The following is a 19,535-nucleotide window of genomic DNA, read 5'->3' as shown; positions in this document are numbered from 1 at the left end:
TAGCCCGCGTGTGGTTTAACTCACTGATACCTTCCATTGCCCATACGCTAGTTTGTTTGTGTTCCTTTGGTCAACTTCCATACTTGAATCATTTGTGCTACCGCTGCTGCTTCGACGCTACTTTGACATCTTCGCTTCTATTTAAATAAATAAATAAGCTGAAGCTAGACATCAGTAAACACCACCACAGACACCACAAGCACGCCTTCTCCTCGTACTTCCGCCTCACGCGGGAACACGGACGCTCTAAATACTTCGAATTCCAATGCCAGTATATTGTAAACCACGGGTTCTTTAATGCTAGCGGGTCGTCGCGACCCTAGTTAACATCATGGTGCACGTCTCGTGACGGGTGTCACGGCGTAGTTAAATGTATGCGATACATTTCTCAAATATAAGCGCTCAGTCATCTGTACATCATGGTAGGTTCCCACGACGTGCAATATGCGTTCAACTTATCAATGTTCATGTGTCCTGCAGTTCACATTATGACGCGCAGTTAGCTGCGGTCTTCATCGATCCATGAGCCGAGTGATCCACTGCCGAGGGTGACTAACTTGCGTAAGCCGCCGCTGTGCGCGTATACCCGTTCCCCGTAGGGAGGAGCAAGCCGCCGCTTAGAGACGAAGCATAAAGTGTCCTCATTCCACATAGGGCAAGCTGGATGAATCCATTTTACCCAGGACGGCCGAAGCGGCGTGGACCAGGGGAGAACTGAACCTTATACTTCACACCACAGTAAGTCTACGTGTCCTCTTCCACATAGGGCAAGCTAGAACTAACTATCTTACCCAGGACTGCCGAAGCAGCGTGGACCAGGGGAGGAACACACTTTTCATGGAAACGTAAGGCATCCATGACTGCCATAACGTAAGCCGCCGCTGTGCGCGTATACCCGTTCCCCGTAGGGAGGAGCAAGCCGCCGCTTAGAGACGAAGCATAAAGTGTCCTCATTCCACATAGGGCAAGCTGGATGAATCCATTTTACCCAGGACGGCCGAAGCGGCGTGGACCAGGGGAGAACTGAACTTTATACTTCACACCACAGTAAGTCTACGTGTCCTCTTCCACATAGGGCAAGCTAGAACTAACTATCTTACCCAGGACTGCCGAAGCAGCGTGGACCAGGGGAGGAACACACTTTTCATAGAAACGTAAGGCATCCATGACTGCCATAGTGCGTAAGCCGCCGCTGTGCGCGTAAACCCGTTCCCCGTAGGGAGGAGTCAAGCCGCCGCTTAGAGACGAAGTATGAAGTGTCCTCTTCCACATAGGGCAAGCTAGAATGAACTATCTTACCCAGGACCGCCGAAGCAGCGTGGACCAGGGGAGAACTGAACTTTATACTTCACACCACAGTATTGAGTAATGTGCCCTCTTCCACATAGGGCAAGCTGGAATGTTCCATTTTACCCAGGACGGCCGAAGCGGCGTGGACCAGTGGAGGACTACACAATCATGAGGTTTGATATCGACTTGTGTGTTTCAATAGGATACCGATGGTATGGTTTGAACCGATTTGATTTAGCCATTCTGAAGTCATCACTTGGTTGAAGCGCTGAACTAGGGAGGCATCGTTTACATATATATTGGTTTTCGCATGCTCTACTAGGTTAATGTCATGAGGTTGGCTATCGAGCATGCCCAAGTGATGACTTGATTGTGTGCTTGCTTGAATTCTTCACATTTCATACCATCGGTTAGTTGTCGAATCATTCCTCGATCATAACCTTCGTTCTTGGTTCATGTATGCTCTCTTCCACATAGGGCAAGCTAGAATTAACTATCTTACCCAGGACCGCCGAAGCAGCGTGGACCAGGGGAGAACTATACTTTGTCTTGTATGCCCTCTTCCACATAGGGCAAGCTAGAACTAACTATCTTACCCAGGACCGCCGAAGCAGCGTGGACCAGTGGAGGACTATACTTTGTTCATAACACCACAGTATTGAGTAATGTGCCCTCTTCCACATAGGGCAAGCTAGAGTGAACTATCTTACCCAGGACCGCCGGAGCAGTGTGGACCAGTGGAGGACTACACAATCATGAGGTTTGATATCGACTTGTGTGTTTCAATAGGGTACCGATGGTATGTTTTGAACCGATTTGATTTAGCCATTCTGAAGTCATCACTTGGTTGAAGCGCTGAACTAGGGAGGGGCATCGTTTACATATATATTGGTTTTCGCATGCTCTACTAGGTTAATGTCATAGGGTTGGCTATCGAGCATGCCCAAGTGATGACTTGATTGTGTGCTTGCTTGAATTCTTCACATTTCATACCATCGGTTAGTTGTCGAATCATTCCTCGATCATAACCTTCGTTCTTGGTTCATGTATGCTCTCTTCCACATAGGGCAAGCTAGAATTAACTATCTTACCCAGGACCGCCGAAGCAGCGTGGACCAGGGGAGAACTATACTTTGTCTTGTATGCCCTCTTCCACATAGGGCAAGCTAGAACTAACTATCTTACCCAGGACCGCCGAAGCAGCGTGGACCAGTGGAGGACTATACTTTGTTCATTACACCACAGTATTAAGTATGGTGTCCTCTTCCACATAGGGCAAGCTAGAACTAACTATCTTACCCAGGACCGCCGAAGCAGTGTGGACCAGGGGAGGACTATACTTTATACTTCACACACTAGCCATACTGAAGTCATCACTTGGTTGAAGCGCTGAACTACGGCGGGGTAATCGTTTACAGGTTATAATCATATAGCTGCATGCTCATTAGTAGATAATGGAATATTGTATGGCAATATGAGCATGCCCAAGTGATGACTTTGTTTCAAGCTCAACAGGTAGGGTATTGAGTCCTCTTCCACATAGGGCAAGCTAGAATGAACTATCTTACCCAGGACCGCCGGAGCAGCGTGGACCAGTGGAGGACTATACCTTGTCCATTACACCACAGTATTAAGTATTGTGTCCTCTTCCACATAGGGCAAGCTAGAATTAACTATCTTACCCAGGACCGCCGAAGCAGCGTGGACCAGATGAGGACTATACTTTATACTTCACACCACAGTTTTGAGTACGCCTTGCATAAAGTATCTAGTTTGAACCACGAGGGCTCACAATGTAGAACCGCGAGGGCTCTAGTACCGATTCTCTCGGTACGGCTTGGTCCGTGTTCCTTTATGCTTGTACTCTAAGTATTAAGTATTGTGTCCTCTTCCACATAGGGCAAGCTAGAACTAACTATCTTACCCAGGACCGCCGAAGCAGTGTGGACCAGGGGAGGACTATACTTTATACTTCACACACTAGCCATACTGAAGTCATCACTTGGTGGGGGTGAACTACGGCGGTATCTATCGTTTTGGTTCGGTCTATATAGGGTCGCTTGCATGCTCATTCGAATATAATGTAATTGTGTATGGCAATATGAGCATGCCCAAGTGATGACTTTGTTTCAAGCTCAACAGGTAGGGTATTGAGTCCTCTTCCACATAGGGCAAGCTAGAATGAACTATCTTACCCAGGACCGCCGGAGCAGCGTGGACCAGTGGAGGACTCTATACTTTATACTTCACACCACAGTATTGAGTACGACTTGCATAAAGCCCCTAATGAGAACCACGAGGGCTCTCTCAATGTAGAACCACGAGGGCTCTAGTACCGATTCTCTCGGTACGGCTTGGTCCGTGTTCCTTTATGCTTGTACTCTTAGAAAGTCTCAACCCGGAGGTCTTGACTTTGATTGTCATAGTTGGACTACGACGGGGCATCCGACCATTGCTGATCGAACACCCCTGATTCACCATCTTTCGGGTAGGCGGTACGCGTACCTCCGGACGCGGAAGTCTCAACCCGGAGGTCTTGACTTTGATTGTCATAGTTGGACTACGACGGGGTATCCGACTCATCGAATACCCCAGAAGCACACCATCTTTCGGGTAGGCGGTACGCGTACCTCCGGACGCGGAAAGTCTCAACCCGGAGGTCTTGACTTTGGTTGTCATAGTTGGACTATGACGGGGCATCCGACCATTGCTGATCGAACACCCCTGTTACACCATCTTTCGGATAGGCGGTGCGCGACACCACCGACGCGGAAAGTCTCAACCCGGAGGTCTTGACTTTATATTGTTGGATAGTCCTCTTCCACTATAGGGCAAGCTGGAAATATTCCATTTTACCCAGGACTGCCGAGGCAGCGTGGACCAGGGGAGAACTTCACGGAATCTTCAGGCATCCATGATTGCCATAGTGCGTAAGCCGCCGCTGTGTGCGTCAACTCGTTCCCCGTGAGGAGGAGTCTAGCCGCCGCTAAAAGACGAAGCATTAAGTGTCCTCATTCCACTATAGGGCAAGCTAGAATGAACTATCTTACCCAGGACCGCCGAAGCAGCGTGGACCAGGCGAAGACTATACTTTATACTTCACACCACAGTATTGAGTACGACTTGCATAAAGCCCCTAATGAGAACCACGAGGGCTCTCTCAATGTAGAACCACGAGGGCTCTAGTACCGATTCTCTCGGTACGGCTTGGTCCGTGTTCCTTTATGCTTGTACTCGCGGAAAGTCTCAACCCGGAGGTCTTGACTTTGATTGTCATAGTTGGACTACGACGGGGTATCCGACCATTGCTGACCGAACACCCCTGATTCATCATCTTTCGGATAGGAGGTGCGCCCACCTCCGACGCGGAAGTCTCAACCCGGAGGTTCGGACTTAGAGTTTTTCCCATTTAAAAGTTTTTCTCTTAGCCATACTGAAGTCATCACTTGGTGAACGATTGAACTAGGGCGGGTTAATCGTTTATAGGTATCATGTGGTTTGCATGCTCTCTTAGGTTAAGGTCATGTGGTTGGCTATCGAGCATGCCCAAGTGATGACTTTGTTTCACGCTTGCTTGATTTCTTCAAGATTCCCTGTTATATAGTGTAATCATTCGAGAACAGGGAATCTTTGGTTTTGCTCAACAGGTATTGGATGTCAACTTGGTATCTAGATCGCATTAAGTCTCAACCCTTAGGTTCGGACTTGTATAGTGACATCTTGTTACGGTCTTGAGTCTCAACCCGCAGGTTCGGACTACTTAGTGTTTGATCGAATATAATATGGCAACTTGTGCCTAAGTCTCAACCCGCAGGTTCGGACTTCTGTTTATTTGGCCAATGTATGTATAAGGCAACTTGTGCCTAAGTCTCAACCCGCAGGTTCGGACTTGTGTATTTGTTCGAAGTCATGTATAAGGCAACGTGTGCCTAAGTCTCAACCCGCAGGTTCGGACTTGTTAGTGTTTCGTCAACTTTCATATGGCAACTTGTGCCTAAGTCTCAACCCGCAGGTTCGGACTTGTGTATTTGTTCGAAGTCATGTATAAGGCAACTTGTGCCTAAGTCTCAACCCGCAGGTTCGGACTTGTGTATTTGTTCGAAGTCATGTATAAGGCAACGTGTGCCTAAGTCTCAACCCGCAGGTTCGGACTTGTTAGTGTTTCGTCAACTTTCATATGGCAACTTGTGCCTAAGTCTCAACCCGCAGGTTCGGACTTGTGTATTTGTTCGAAGTCATGTATAAGGCAACTTGTGCCTAAGTCTCAACCCGCAGGTTCGGACTTGTGTATTTGTTCGAAGTCATGTATAAGGCAACTTGTGCCTAAGTCTCAACCCGCAGGTTCGGACTTGTGTATTTGTTCGAAGTCATGTATAAGGCAACGTGTGCCTAAGTCTCAACCCGCAGGTTCGGACTTGTTAGTGTTTCGTCAACTTTCATATGGCAACTTGTGCCTAAGTCTCAACCCGCAGGTTCGGACTTGTGTATTTGTTCGAAGTCATGTATAAGGCAACTTGTGCCTAAGTCTCAACCCGCAGGTTCGGACTTGTGTATTTGTTCGAAGTCATGTATAAGGCAACTTGTGCCTAAGTCTCAACCCGCAGGTTCGGACTTCATAGTGTTTCGTCAATGTTCATATGGCAACTTGTGCCGAAGTCTCAACCCGCAGGTTCGGACTTCTATAGTGTTTCGTCAATTATCATATGGCAACTTGTGCCGAAGTCTCAACCCGCAGGTTCGGACTTCTGGAAGGATCACTTGGCCACTAATGATCCTTCCGCAGGTTCACCTACGGAAACCTTGTTACGACTTTTACTTCCTCTAAATCATCAAGTTCGGTCAACTTCGATAAAGCAGACGCGGTTCACGAGGATCCAGCGAACGATCATCTCCAAAGACCTCACTAAATAATCCATCGGTAGTAGCGACGGGCGGTGTGTACAAAGGGCAGGGACGTATTCAACGCTGGCTGATGACCAGCACTTACTAGAAGTTCCGAGTTCATATGGACCATTGCAATCCATAATCCCTACTAAGTGAGTATTTGAGTGATTTCCCGTTCCTCTCGGAATAGGAGACACGCTGCTACCCACATTGTAGCACGCGTGTAGCCCAGAACATCTAAGGGCATCACGGACCTGTTATCGCTCGATCTCATTTTGCTAAACACAAATTGTCCTGCTAAGCAGCGTACCGTAAGTGCACTTGCGCACACGAACAGCGAAGGTGTCAGGTCATACTCCACCGAAAGGTCCTAACCCGTTCCAATCGGCATCGACGCATTAACGCTGACTGCGTTCTAGTTAGCATATGTGAGTCACGTTCGTTATCGGAATTAACCAGACAAATCAATCCACGAACTAAGAACGGCCATGCACCACTACCCTTAAATTTGAGAAAGAGCTATTAATCTGTCTCACCTCCATAAGTTCGGACCTGGTAAGTTTTCCCGTGTTGAGTCAAATTGAACCGCAAGCTCCATTTCATTGTGGTGCCCTTCCGTCAATTCCTTTAAGTTTCAACTTTGCAACCATACTTCCCCCGGAACCTGACTTTGGTTTCCCGGAAGCTACTGAGAGCACCTGGTTGTAGCGTCTCCCAATTGCTAGTTGGCATCGTTTACGGTTAGAACTAGGGCGGTATCTAATCGCCTTCGATCCTCTAACTTTCGTTCTTGATTAAAGAAAGCATCCTTGACAAATGCCTTCGCTTTAGTTAGTCTTACGACGGTCTACGAATTTCACCTCTCGCGCCGTAATACTAGTGTCCCCAACTACTTCTGTTAATCATTACCTCCGGTCTGAGTACAAACCAATGAAAGATTAGACCAAGGTCGTATTCCATTATTCCATGCAAGATTATTCTAGGGCGTTTGGGCACCCTGCTTTAAGCACTCTAATTTGTTCAAGGTAAACGTGAGCGGTCGAGCTCTATGTTACACTTGCACCCGTTGAAGGGCACACCATGACACAGACTTGGTGCCCTACCACACCATTGAGTCGCAACCAGATTCCGACTTGGCCCACCGACCACGGGTTGACCGGGTCGGCGGAGCCGGACTGTGTTGGACAAGTATCAACTTCGAACGTTTTAACCGCAACAATTTTAATATACGCTAGTGGAGCTGGAATTACCGCGGCTGCTGGCACCAGACTTGCCCTCCACTTGATCCTCGTAGAAGGATTTATGCTCTACTCATTCCAATTATGAAACATCATTAAAGAGTTTCATATTGTTATTTCTCGTCACTACCTCCCCGTCCCGGGATTGGGTAATTTACGCGCCTGCTGCCTTCCTTGGATGTGGTAGCCATTTCTCAGGCTCCCTCTCCGGAATCGAACCCTGATTCCCCGTTACCCGTTGCAACCATGGTAGTCCTCTATACTACCATCCATAGTTGATAGGGCAGATATTTGCGAGATCTGTCGTCGGTGCGAGACCATACGATCAGCATCATTATCCAGACTTCAACTCAATGACACGGAGAACCCGCGATTGGTTTGACTAATAAGTGCACCAGTTCCCGCGAGGGTCCTGGCATGTTGCATGTATTAGCTCTAGATTTTCCACAGTTATCCAAGTAACTAGGTTGATGATCTCGTAAATTATAGCTGTTATACTGAGCCTTATGCGGTTTCACATTAAATCTGTTTGTACTTAGACATGCATGGCTTAACCTTTGAGACGAGCGTATATTACTGGTAGGATCAACCAGAATTCCGACTTTGCGTTCGAATGTTCATTGTCCCATTGCACCCGGAGGAGCAAACACCACGTTCTATATGTTGTCAAGTCCGGTAGCACACGGGAGGCGAGCCCCCGTGCGAACCTCATTGCCCTCGTATCACACACACCCGATGCACCGGACAGGCACTTGAGCGGCATTCGACTCCGCTAAGCGCTCGTGCGCCCGATTGTGCATGCGCTGACGGGGCCTTCATACCCCTACCACAGCGACCTTATGCCAAACTTCCATGAATACTTAGGTGAGCTGACAAGGGCCTTCATTTCCCTACCATCAACTAAAGGACACGCTAGGCGCGTCCGATCATTGCAACTGCGGGGCTTTCATACCCCAATCACCACAGTACGCAATTCACCAGAGTTTAATCACAACCCCCCCGGACATGGCACACTATTAACTTGCAACAAAACTTAGTGTGTGCCGGGCACATCGGTTCCACAAAATCATTCCCGATGTACCCCAATTGGGGTTGTGAACGCATCCATGGTCCTCTGACACACCCAACCAAGCGTGGATACTACATACCTCAAACACCCAGTACACTAACAGACAAATCAACATATGGTTGCTTTCCCCCAGACATTTGCCAATCACTTGGCACCCGGACGGGAACTCGCTCCTGATTGCGCCAATGCCACCCATTTGCCAAGAGCGAGTTCTGTATGTAGATTTCATTTGGAAAGACAACCGTGTACTGGATATTCTATCCGACGATTACAGATGACGAGTACGAGACTCGACTACACTCACGGATAATACATTTTGGGTCGAGATTGCTTTCGGGGTTTTCGATTGGTCTTGCGCTTGTAAACGTATAACTTTGACTTGTGGTAACCTCGGTATGTTAGTCGATCACGTGGTTGTGAACTGGGTAAGGGTGGGCAATCTGTTCACTTGCACTCTGGGTAGGAATATGGTGAGCGCTATAGGTTAAAGATCATGGTATGGTTCCATCGTGATGACTTTCGCTAGATAGTAGTATGTTTGGATAGTTATAACGTTTTTGGCCATTTGTTCATAGTGTTCGGTCCATTGAGGAATTCGATTGGTCTTTGCTTCACACACGTGGTCGATCACTTGGATGTGAACTAGGGTGAGATTAAGGTGTTCACTAGTGCTCTTCGGTTTTGGATCAGTAATGAGCACTTGATTGGTTTCGCATAATATGTATCCATAGTGATGACTCTTTCCAGCTTAAGATTTCGTTACCAGTTTCGAATCCTCCCCACGTTCGCTTTTACTTGGTTAGGTTTTCGAGTGTAGATTTGAAAGCAATCTCATGTATGTATCCCATCTGATATAAGCCACTGACAGTTCATGTCACCTCGTTCAACTCTCGCTGGGTCACAGAAGTATGTTACTGCGCCCATTATCCCTACTCGGATAGGTTCGGTTCGTTCGTTTTATACTACGGTGAGTAAACTCAATTTGTGCATCGCATAGCCATGGAAAGCAAGCTTTCGCGGGCCTCTTCGACTGTTTTGATACGAGCTGTGCCCGTGATGCTTGTCATCCCAGGATACTAGACCCCTTTGGACGACCGCATGACCATCAGAAAGTAAATTCCACGTTCGGTTTATTTGCTACTTCCACCGTTCTAGTACTATGGGGTTGGAACCCCTAACATAAAGTATCTATGTAGAACCACGAGGGCTCTCAATGTAGAACCACAAGGGCTCTAGTACCGATTCTCTCGGTACGCTTGGTCCGTGTTCCTTTATGTTTGTACTCTTGTGTGTATAAAATTCATGTTCGATTTGGGATATTTGCTACTTTCACCTGTGCGCTGTGTATAACTACGGAGAAACTCAATTTGTGCATCGCATAGCCATGGAAAGCAAGCTTTCGCGGGCCTCTTCGACTGTTTTGATACGAGACTGTGCCCGTGATGCTTGTCATCCCAGGATACTAGACCCCTTTGGACGACCGCATGACCAACAGAATGTAAATTCCAGTTCGTTTTTGGATATTTGCTACTGTCACCGTTTGAGTACTATGGGGCTTGAACCCCTAACATAAAGTCTTTGTGTAGAACCACGAGGGCTCTATAGTACCGATTCTCTCGGCACGCTTGGTCCGTGTTCCTTTATGTTCGTACTCTTGTGTGTATAATATTCATGTTCGGTTTGGGATATTTGCTACTGTCACCGTTTGAGTACTATGGGGCTTGAACCCCTAACATAAAGTCTTTGTGTAGAACCACGAGGGCTCTATAGTACCGATTCTCTCGGCACGCTTGGTCCGTGTTCCTTTATGTTCGTACTCTTGTGTGTATAATATTCATGTTCGGTTTGGGATATTTGCTACTTTCACCTGGGTCCCGTTCTTCATACAAGTCTGCCTTGCTAATGTGGTAACTTTATAGTGTAGTTCTGACATCCCAATTTTGGGACTTAGCCGATTTTTCATGAATTTCCATATGACCCATAGGGTCCCTTTCTTCATACAAGCTTGCCTAGGGCGATCGGTCAAAACTTGTCTTACTATTCGATTGGTCTTCGCAGTTTCACCCTAGGCAATTCGCCTAGGTCTGTCTTCTTGAGGAGGCCAAAACCCGAAATAAGGAGGTCTGGCCGACCCTGAAACCTCCCCTGTCTTAACTACACTAACCCGATTTTTCAGGGTCCTCAGCGCCATACAACTTTGCCTAGGTCACTTATACTCTTGACTTAGGCCATCTGACTTGGTCCGTGTTTCTTCCTAGGGTTCACCTAGGTACTTTGCCTTGCTTGATGTGGTAACTTTTTAGTGTAGTTCTGACATCCCATTTTGGGACTTAGCCGATTTTTCATGAATTTCCATATGACCCTAAGGGTCCCTTTCTTCATACAAGCTTGCCTAGGGCGATCGGTCAAAACTTGTCTTACTATTCGATTGGTCTTCGCAGTTTCACCCTAGGCAATTCGCCTAGGTCTGTCTTCTTGAGGAGGCCAAAACCCGAAATAAGGAGGTCCAGCCGACCCTGAAACCTCCCCTGTCTTAACTACACTAACCCGATTTTTCAGGGTCCTCAGCGCCATACAACTTTGCCTTAGGTCACTTATACTCTTGACTTAGGCCATCTGACTTGGTCCGTGTTTCTTCCTAGGGTTCACCTAGGTACTTTGCCTTGCTTGATGTGGTAACTTTATAGTGTAGTTCTGACATCCCAATTTTGGGACTTAGCCGATTTTTCATGAATTTCCATATGACCCTAAGGGTCCCTTTCTTCATACAAGCTTGCCTAGGGCGATCGGTCAAAACTTGTCTTACTATTCGATTGGTCTTCGCACTTTCACCCTAGGCAGTTTGCCTAGGTGTAGCTTCTTGAGGAGGTCAAAACCCAAAATAAGGAGGTTCAGCCGACCCAAAAACCTCCCCTGTCTGAACTACACTAACCCGATTTTACAGGGTCCTCAGCGCCATACAACTTTGCCTAGGTCACATGTACTCTTGACTTAGGCCATCTGACTTGGTCCGTGTTTCTTCTTAGGGTTCACCTAGGTACTTTGCCTTGCTTGATGTGGTAACTTTTTAGTGTAGTTCAGACATCCCAATTTTGGGACTTAGCCGATTTTTCATGGATTTTCCATATGACCCATAGGGTCCCTTTCTTCATACAAGCTTGCCTAGGGCGATCGGTCAAAACTTGTCTTACTATTCGATTGGTCTTCGCACTTTCACCCTAGGCAGTTTGCCTAGGTGTAGCTTCTTGAGGAGGTCAAAACCCAAAATAAGGAGGTTCAGCCGACCCAAAAACCTCCCCTGTCTGAACTACACTAACCCGATTTTTCAGGGTCCTCAGCGCCATACAACTTTGCCTAGGTCACATGTACTCTTGACTTAGGCCATCTGACTTGGTCCGTGTTTCTTCTTAGGGTTCACCTAGGTACTTTGCCTTGCTTGATGTGGTAACTTTTTAGTGTAGTTCAGACATCCCAATTTTGGGACTTAGCCGATTTTTCATGGATTTTCCATATGACCCATAGGGTCCCTTTCTTCATACAAGCTTGCCTAGGGCGATCGGTCAAAACTTGTCTTACTATTCGATTGGTCTTCGCACTTTCACCCTAGGCAGTTTGCCTAGGTGTAGCTTCTTGAGGAGGTCAAAACCCAAAATAAGGAGGTTCAGCCGACCCAAAAACCTCCCCTGTCTGAACTACACTAACCCGATTTTTCAGGGTCCTCAGCGCCATACAACTTTGCCTAGGTCACATGTACTCTTGACTTAGGCCATCTGACTTGGTCCGTGTTTCTTCTTAGGGTTCACCTAGGTACTTTGCCTTGCTTGATGTGGTAACTTTTTAGTGTAGTTCAGACATCCCAATTTTGGGACTTAGCCGATTTTTCATGGATTTTCCATATGACCCATAGGGTCCCTTTCTTCATACAAGCTTGCCTAGGGCGATCGGTCAAAACTTGTCTTACTATTCGATTGGTCTTCGCACTTTCACCCTAGGCAGTTTGCCTAGGTGTAGCTTCTTGAGGAGGTCAAAACCCAAAATAAGGAGGTTCAGCCGACCCAAAAACCTCCCCTGTCTGAACTACACTAACCCGATTTTTCAGGGTCCTCAGCGCCATACAACTTTGCCTAGGTCACTTGTACTCTTGACTTAGGCCATCTGACTTGGTCCGTGTTTCTTCTTAGGGTTCACCTAGGTACTTTGCCTTGCTTGATGTGGTAACTTTTTAGTGTAGTTCAGACATCCCAATTTTGGGACTTAGCCGATTTTTCATGTATTTCCATATGACCCATAGGGTCCCTTTCTTCATACAAGCTTGCCTAGGGCGATCGGTCAAAACTTGTCTTACTATTCGATTGGTCTTCGCACTTTCACCCTAGGCAGTTTGCCTAGGTGTAGCTTCTTGAGGAGGTCAAAACCCAAAATAAGGAGGTTCAGCCGACCCAAAAACCTCCCCTGTCTAAACTACACTAACCAGATTTTTCAGGGTCCTCACCGTCATACAACTTTGCCTAGGTCACTTGCACTCTTGACTTAGGCCATCTGACTTGGTCCGTGTTTCTTCCTAGGGTTCACCTAGGTACTTTGCCTTGCTTGATGTGGTAACTTTTTAGTGTAGTTCTGACATCCCAATTTTGGGACTTAGCCGATTTTTCATGTATTTCCATATGACCCTTAGGGTCCCTTTCTTCATACAAGCTTGCCTAGGGCGATCGGTCAAAACTTGTCTTACTATTCGATTGGTCTTCGCACTTTCACCCTAGGCAGTTTGCCTAGGTGTAGCTTCTTGATGAGGCCAAAACCCAAAATAAGGGGGTTCGGCCGACCCAAAAACCTACCCTGTCTAAACTACACTAACCAGATTTTTCAGGGTCCTCAGCGCCATACAACTTTGCCTAGGTCACTTGTTCTCTTGACTTAGGCCATCTGACTTGGTCCGTGTTTCTTCCTAGGGTTCACCTAGGTACTTTGCCTTGCTTGGTGTGGTAACTTTTTAGTGTAGTTCTGACATCCTCATTTTGGGACTTAGCCGATTTTTCGTAAAATGCCATATGACCCATATGGGTCCTTTCCTTCATATAAGTTTGCCTTGCTTGGTGTGGTAACATTTGAGTGTAGTTCTGACATCATCATTTTGGGACTTAGCCGATTTTTCGTCAAATACCATATGACCCATATGGGTCCTTTCCTTCATATAAGTTTGCCTTGCTTGGTGTGGTAACATTTGAGTGTAGTTCTGACATCCCCATTTTGGGACTTAGCCGATTTTTCGTAAAATACCATATGACCCATCAGGGTCCTTTGCTTCATATAAGTTTGCCTTGCTTGGTGTGGTAACATTTGAGTGTAGTTCTGACATCCCCATTTTGGGACTTAGCCGATTTTTCGTAAAATACCATATGACCCATCAGGGTCCTTTCCTTCATATAAGTTTGCCTTGCTTGGTGTGGTAACATTTGAGTGTAGTTCTGACATCCCCATTTTGGGACTTAGCCGATTTTTCGTAAAATACCATATGACCCATCAGGGTCCTTTGCTTCATATAAGTTTGCCTTGCTTGGTGTGGTAACATTTGAGTGTAGTTCTGACATCCCCATTTTGGGACTTAGCCGATTTTTCGATCAATACCATATGACCCATCAGGGTCCTTTGCTTCATATAAGTTTGCCTTGCTTGGTGTGGTAACATTTGAGTGTAGTTCTGACATCCCCATTTTGGGACTTAGCCGATTTTTCGATCCATACCATATGACCCATCAGGGTCCTTTGCTTCATATAAGTTTGCCTTGCTTGGTGTGGTAACATTTGAGTGTAGTTCTGACATCCCCATTTTGGGACTTAGCCGATTTTTCGTAAAATACCATATGACCCATCAGGGTCCTTTGCTTCATATAAGTTTGCCTTGCTTGGTGTGGTAACATTTGAGTGTAGTTCTGACATCCCCATTTTGGGACTTAGCCGATTTTTCGTAAAATACCATATGACCCATCAGGGTCCTTTGCTTCATATAAGTTTGCCTTGCTTGGTGTGGTAACATTTGAGTGTAGTTCTGACATCCCCATTTTGGGACTTAGCCGATTTTTCGTAAAATACCATATGACCCATCAGGGTCCTTTGCTTCATATAAGTTTGCCTTGCTTGGTGTGGTAACATTTGAGTGTAGTTCTGACATCCCCACTTTGGGACTTAGCCGATTTTTCGTAAAATACCATATGACCCATCAGGGTCCTTTGCTTCATATAAGTTTGCCTTGCTTGGTGTGGTAACATTTGAGTGTAGTTCTGACATCCCCATTTTGGGACTTAGCCGATTTTTCGATCAATACCATATGACCCATCAGGGTCCTTTGCTTCATATAAGTTTGCCTTGCTTGATGTGGTAACACATGAGTGTAGTTCTGACATCCCCATTTTGGGACTTAGCCGATTTTTCGATCAATACCATATGACCCATCAGGGTCCTTTGCTTCATATAAGTTTGCCTTGCTTGCTGTGGTAACACATGAGTGTAGTTCTGACATCCCCATTTTGGGACTTAGCCGATTTTTCGATCCATCCCATATGACCCATCAGGGTCCTTTTTCTTCATATAAGTTTCCCAAGACTTAGTGCTTTTTTCCTTTGGACACCAATATCACCCTTGCGGGTATCTTTGATCTTCTCACTTTGTATTGGCCGAATGTAGGTCTTGCCATGCCAAACATATAATTGTTCTACACCAAGTCTCTATCTCGTACCGCCAGCTCGGTACATTCGATTAACCTGCCCTTAAGGCACCCGGGACTTAGCCATTTTTTCACATTTTTCATGATTTTGAGGCAACTTTTCTCGACTTTGTCACCTTATATCACCAAGATCCTTTCCCTTTAGCGCTTCACTCTGTTCGTATGATATTTAGCGCTGACTATCACCTTTCTGTCGCTGAGCTCAACTTCTTATTCGGTGCCATAGAGCCAGAGATATTTGGTGTATGCTGTTATAAGGGAAGTTTGTCACTTTTTCAAAGGCCCACTTTGGGACGCCCATATCTCACCTTCAGGTATCTTCGATCTTCTTGTCGTCTATGGACGAAACTTAGGCCTTGTCTTGGCCAACTTATAAATGTTCTACGGCCAAGCCGTATCTCTTACCGCCAGCCCGGTATTCATGGACTTAGTTGGATTTTCGCCTCTCGTGGTAACAATTTCAGACTTTGACTCACAATAACACCCAAACGGTCACATGCTAGCGCTTTGCTTGGAAGGAATTATAGTTAGCGCTACCTTTTCTCTTTCCATCGATACCTTGTTCGTTCCATTCCATGCCATACAGCCGAAGTTATGATGTTTCCCGTTTTCCATATCATGTGGAGCTTATGCTCTGGGAAAACCATCTAACACCTGTACCACCCTTTTAGGTACCACCGATCTCGAGACTATGTTCGGGCCAAATATAGGTTATAACATGCCCAACTTATAATTGTTCTACACCAAGTCTCTATCTCTTACCGCCTGCTCGGTATTTTACTCGTAAGTCCAAATTTCACAACTTGTACTTTTTGGCCCAATGTACTCGAGTTTCAATTTTGGTAACATTTTTCGACTTTGACGCTTAATAACTTCCAAATCATGCTAGTTAGCGCTTTGCTTTCTTCTAGTCGTATCTAGCGCTGGGTGTTACCTTTCCAAAACATATCCTAGCTCTACAATCCATGCCATACAGCCGGAGCTACATGGTGCACAAGTCAAATCCATTTTAGCCATGTTTCATTTTTGCTAATTTTTGACCACTCGTATCACCCTTCCAGAGTGGTCCGATCTTCTCGCTTTCTATGGACGACTTTTAGGTCTCGTAGAGGCAAGCTTATAAGTATTCTACGTCAACCCGCTATCTCTTACCGCTTGCTCGGTATTCTTGGTCTTGTGTGATTTTTGGCCATTTTGGTATTATTTTTCCACTTTGTCGCTTAATAACTCAGTTTTGCTCAACACTTAGCGCTTCGGTTGTTTGGGATTATAGTTAGCGCTCGGTTCGACCTTTCCAACACTGATCTAAGCTTGTCGATCCGTTCCATACAGCCTGAGTTATTCGCGATACCGTGTTTCAATCCATTTCTCAAGTCTCGTTTTGGTCCAACTTTGAACCAGCCATATCACCCTGATGGGTACCTCCGATCTTCTCGCTCTATATTGGCCAAAGTTAGGTCTTGTGGTAACGTACTTATGATTGTTCTACGCCGTGTTCGTAGCTCTTATCGTTCGCCCGCTATTTTCGATCATAAGGTGAATTTTCGCCTCTAAACCACCATTTTTCACCTTTGCCCTCTAATATGACCGACTTGCTTAACACCTAGCGCTTCGCTTGGTAGGACACATAGCTAGCGCTCGTCAAGACCTTTCCAACGCATATCCAAGCTTTCCGATCCGAGCCATACAGCCTGAGCTATAGGCGATACCGTTTTTCCCATTTTCTTGGTCACATGCACTTTAGGGTACCCCTTTTTGCCTTTGACCCTTAATACCTCCTCCGGGTCACTAGTAGGCGCTCAGCTTGGTAGGAAACATAGCTAGAGCAGGCCTTCACCTTTCCAAAACTGCCTCAAGTGTACCGATCCGACATCTAGAACCAAAGTTATGGTCATTCCTATCATGCTCTACTTTCATGGTCAACCTCCACCAAGCACACCTAGGTTGGACCAACTTTCACCAACTCATCTCGAACCCCAAATTTGCTTCGACCTACTAGGTTTCCCTAGTAAAGTGGTCAAAACATCCATTACAACACGACTGGTCTTTCTGGTGGTCGACCTAGGCGACTTTGTTCGACGACCACCACCCCATGGAACTAAAAGACGTCCCTTGATACGGACCACCGATACATTTTCCGGCCTGTCTAAACTACACTCATCGAAATTTTTTTGGGTCCCCACCGTCATACAAGTTTGCCTAGGTCAAGTTTTTCTTCCGGATCGGCCGCGGACCTCACTTTTCATTATCTAGGGAGGCCATAGGGCCCCAAAAGGGGTTTTTTAAAATTTTCGACACTTTCGACTTTGGTCGGATTTTTTCCGATTTTGGTCCGACCTAGGGACTTGGTGGTCCAAGGAGCCTCGGGACCAAACTTTTTTCTCAGGGGTCCCTACCTCCATACAACTTTGCCTAGGTCAATTTTTTGTTCCAAATCGACCGCGGATTTCACTTTTCAATATCTGGGGCTCGTGTAGAGTCCGAATATGAGGTTTTCTCATTTTTCGACATTTTCGACTTTTTTCGACTTTTTTCGGGTTTTTCGACCTAGGGGTCCGCCGAACAAATTTTGGGTCAAAAATTTTTATTGAACTAGTCGAAAGTACGCAAAAAGATAAGACTTTTTGCCGAAGACACCATGCCCCGGAACCGACTCCTTCCCCTTCAAAATTGGGAACAAACGTGATTTTTGAAACTTTTCCTTAGGGAGCCCAAGACTTAGAAAATTTTCAAATTCTCGATTTTTCGATTGCGAGCTAGCGCTTTGCGGTCTTCGGCAATGTTGTAGATCTCGACGAGATAAGACTTTTTGGTCAAGGGACATTTTGCCCTCCGACCCCTCCTTCCCCCCGCAAATCGCCCCCCAAAGTGCAATTTTTGCATTTTCACCTCTTTGCACGCACTGTTCGGCCCAAATGGCCACTTTCTATGGGTCTGAGCGCTTTGCGGTCTTCGGCAAACTTTTAGAGCGTACCAAGCCCTAATTATAATTCTTCTACACCACCTTCGTACCTCTTCATCCCTGGCCGCTATTCGCGTACCAAGGTAATTTTTGTTCATTTTGTCAACATTTTTCATCTTTGACTGCTTATATCGGCCTTGCCATGAACCGATAGCGCTTCGCTGTGTTCTAACGTAAGTTAGTACTGCTCAATACCTTTCCAAATCATGTCTTAGATTGTCATTTGCTTGCATACAGCCGGAGCTATGAGCGATACCGTAAAAAGTACCGAAACTTGGAAAAATCCTTTGATCGCCCATATCCCCCCTTTGGGGGCCAGATATCGAAAAAAGTTCTGATTCAAAAAGTTGCGCATTAACGTGTTCTAGTTATGCCTAGAACATTTCACTTCGCTAGCTGGCCTGCAACTTAGCCGTAATTGGGATTTTAGGGTGTTCTTGGAGGGCCCATTTCCTGCGACTTGGTATCTTTTGGGCCCAATGTTTCTCTAATATCTCCACGAGTTTTCCAGATAGCCTTTTCAAACTTTCAGGGTGCCTAGAACACCTCAAGACCTTTCCAACGCTATGCCGTTTGCCTCGCTCGGACATCTACAGCCAAAGTTATTCGAGGTACACGGTACCTTACCCTGTTTTCTCAGTACTTGGTCGAAAATTTCGATCAGCCATATGACCGACTTGGACAACCCTGAGCGGGTTGGCCCCATATAACTAAACTTTCGTCTCGTGGAGGCAAACTTATAAATATTCCACGTCAACTCGCTATCTCGTACCGCCTTGACGGTATACTTGGTCCAAGGGCCATTTCCAGCGACTTGGTCGCAATTTCGCTCTAAGTTTCGCTAATACCTTCGTCCGTGGACATGGTGATTTTTTGTTCGTATTTTTCCTTGATAGTCCCACTCAAGACTATTCCATACCAGAGCCAAGCGTCCCGCTAAGTGCCATACAGCCTGAGCAGTAATTCATGAAAGGTACCTCTACCAGTTTTTGCCATACTTGGGTACAAACTTTGGATCGCCCATATCTCCACTTTGGAGGCCAGCCAGCACCTTGGCCTCATATACTTTTTTGTTGGTCATACCATGCACCAAATATAATTGTTCTACGCCAACTTGCTATCTCTTCTCCAACTTGCCGCTATTCTTGGTCCAAGTCCCATTTCATTCGTTTTTGGACCCATTTTGCTATATGTTTCACTAATAGCTTCGGCCATGGACAAGCTGATTTTCTATTTGTATTTTTCCTTGATAGTCCCACTCAAGACCATTCCAAAACACACCGCAGCTTGTCGCTCGGTGGCAAACTGACCGAGTTATAATTCATGAAAGGTACCTCAACTTGGTACACCACGTGGTCGGCCCAAACCATAA

At 46.2% G+C, this 19,535-nt stretch overlaps 1 non-coding gene across 1 annotated transcript; it reads right to left on the bottom strand.

Moving 5' to 3' along the window:
* Positions 1-396: 396 nt before the first annotated feature.
* Positions 397-551, bottom strand: LOC131291921 (5.8S ribosomal RNA). The gene has a single exon (XR_009189656.1). It is a non-coding gene; the product is annotated as a 5.8S ribosomal RNA (ribosomal RNA).
* Positions 552-19,535: the final 18,984 nt, after the last annotated feature.

This window comes from Anopheles ziemanni, assembly GCF_943734765.1.
Source record: "Anopheles ziemanni chromosome X unlocalized genomic scaffold, idAnoZiCoDA_A2_x.2 X_unloc_2, whole genome shotgun sequence".
NCBI classification, from domain to species: Eukaryota; Metazoa; Arthropoda; class Insecta; order Diptera; family Culicidae; genus Anopheles; species Anopheles ziemanni.
Note: the sequence above shows the minus strand (reverse complement) of the source record. Positions and strands in the feature narration are given on the sequence as shown.